The 2385-nt window shown below is 44.0% G+C and overlaps 1 non-coding gene across 1 annotated transcript; it reads right to left on the reverse strand.

Annotated features, from left to right (window-relative positions):
* Positions 1-135: 135 nt before the first annotated feature.
* On the reverse strand, positions 136-231 carry LOC119319735. Its single transcript, XR_005154600.1, has one exon. It is a non-coding gene; the product is annotated as a small nucleolar RNA Z223 (small nucleolar RNA).
* Between the last annotated feature and the right edge of the window lie 2154 nt (positions 232-2385).

Below are 2385 nucleotides of genomic sequence, written 5' to 3' on the forward strand. Positions count from 1 at the left end.
GACAAAATAAAAAGGTTAACTATCTTGGCGACTCACTTTTTTTTTTCTGTCGAGATTGTGGTGATTCACATGTACTAAAACCTTCAAGAAAAATAGAATGTTCCAGTTATTTTGGTACACAACTTTTATCAATTGCAATGGCTCAAGATCAATATAACAGGTTTGTCAGTCATGAATTCTCAGAAGCAGAAGATGCATGTTTGCTGAAAGTGTTTATGACCACCACCATATCAAACCAGAAAACACAAATCTAAAGAGCGCAAAAATAAGAATTAACATTCCTATTACTCATATTAAGAAATTCAAACATATTTCCCCTTGTACTTCATGAATTAATCAGAAACACATGTATGATGTCATCAAGAAAACACCAATACTTCCAGCAACCAAAATTGCGCAGCTAACCTCTTCAAAAACTGGGCTGAAAGTTGAAACCGATTGTTGAAACTGATGGGTGGCATCAGATAATAAGGGGAGTAACGAAGAACTTATTTTTGCTCCTCTCCTCCGGTGATTTTGTTCCTAGGTTTACAGCATACATGTTCCGTGGGATCCTCTTTCTGTTGGCAATTGCGCAAGGATTTGTGCAGTTCAGAAACCTCCCACCCACGTATTCCTCTAGAGATGCAAAAAACCATATTCCATGTGGCTTTCATCTTGTATCCTCCGCGCAAAGGTAAACATTGTGTTCATTCAACTTTACTATTTATAATACATACATGTGAGCTCCTAAATTAAAAATTAACTTTAAAATCAAACAGATGAATTTGGTATCCAACCCTAATTAAAAATGGTCCAAATAAAAATGTGTTACAGATTATAAAGTGCAGTAAAACTGCATGTATCACTTATAATCTATAGGGAGATTTTCACAGGCAGGTCACTTGAGTTTGCAAATATTTTATAAATCTTAATGTATAGGGATGGATATAAAAAAATCATTACCAAACTCAACTTAAGTAAAAAGGTATAAAAACTGAAGTAAGAAGATATAAAAAAGAAATACTTTCCAGAGATTTTCACAAGAGGTGACTCACATAAGAAACCACTCATGAAAATTCCATTTTTTACTAGTGATTCCTCATGTGAAAATCATTTCATTCAAAGTTTAAAATGAAAGCTTATCCTATTGTGAATATATATTTTAATTTTGATCGTGTTGCTTCATCCGATGGATTTTCATGGGCAGTTCTCAGTTATTGGTTTGTGGAAATAGGTTCTCCAATATCCACATGTGGTAGAGCTATAGCCAAATGAAACAAAATGGTTCTTATGTGGCTCAAAGGAGGAACCAAAACAAAAAAAGGTTTCTTATCTGGCCGCGGTCATGTGGAAATAGGTTCTCCATATTGGAGAACCAAACCAAAACATTTTAAATAGTGAATGATGGAATGCAATTCCTTGTGCAAAAGTTGAAATAAAGAATCATTTAAACAAGAAAAGATCATATTGCAACGTTCGCATATTACAGTTATGATCAACCTTAATTAGAAGAAGAGAAATCAACCAAAAGAATTGAAATACCATGTTCCATCCAGGGGCACGCAACAGAGTAGGGGCACTCATCATTCATCACCAGTTCATTTTGCCGACCTCGGGCAGATTGGTCTCAAATGCCTTGACAAGGTTCCCCATGAAGGTCCGCGACGCTACGGTCAAGTTCACCATCTTATCCCTGTAATCTTTGAACACCTTCTTCACCATCGAGACATCGGCGGCCTCGCCCTCGCCATGGGAGGGGAAGATCTTCTTCCTGTCCACCTCGGCGCACTTGTGCAGTTGCTCCAGTGACGCGTTGGCCTCGGCCTGCAGGTAGTCGAACAGCTCGCGCTTCTTGCCGTCGCGCTCCGGGTCCAGGTAGTAGCCGTATGCGTGCGCCCACCGCAGCACCCGCCGGCCATAGACGATCTCCTTGTACGCCTCCATCACGAACTCAAGCTCCGTCACCGCCTTGACGCCGGCCGCCGCGGCCATCTCCTCGAGCTCCGACCTCTCCAGCTTGTCCATGTCCTGATGCGCCTTCTCCAGCGACTTGAGGTTGCCCGCCCACCGCTCGTAGTGGAACAGGTACCTGTCCAGCGACGCCCTAGCCTGCCGCGCTGTCGCCTCCTCCTTGGTCTCCACGGCGGCCTTGCTGCCGCCGGCAGCCTTGCTGCTGGTGGTGTCCCTCCTCGGCCGGTAGATGTCGCCCTGGCAGGCGTAGTGCTCCTGCGTCCCCGCCGGCTTGAAGCAGAGCCAGCAGAAGTGGTGGCCGCAGGGGCAGCTCATGTGGTTGCAGCCATTGTTCTTCTCGATCGCGCACCGACACTTTGGGCAGACCTTAGTGTTGGCCAGCATCCAGTTCGCCGTCTCCGAGTCAGACTTGTTCTTCGCAAGCCACGCGCG

This window comes from Triticum dicoccoides, chromosome 6A, assembly GCF_002162155.2.
Source record: "Triticum dicoccoides isolate Atlit2015 ecotype Zavitan chromosome 6A, WEW_v2.0, whole genome shotgun sequence".
NCBI classification, from domain to species: Eukaryota; Viridiplantae; Streptophyta; class Magnoliopsida; order Poales; family Poaceae; genus Triticum; species Triticum dicoccoides.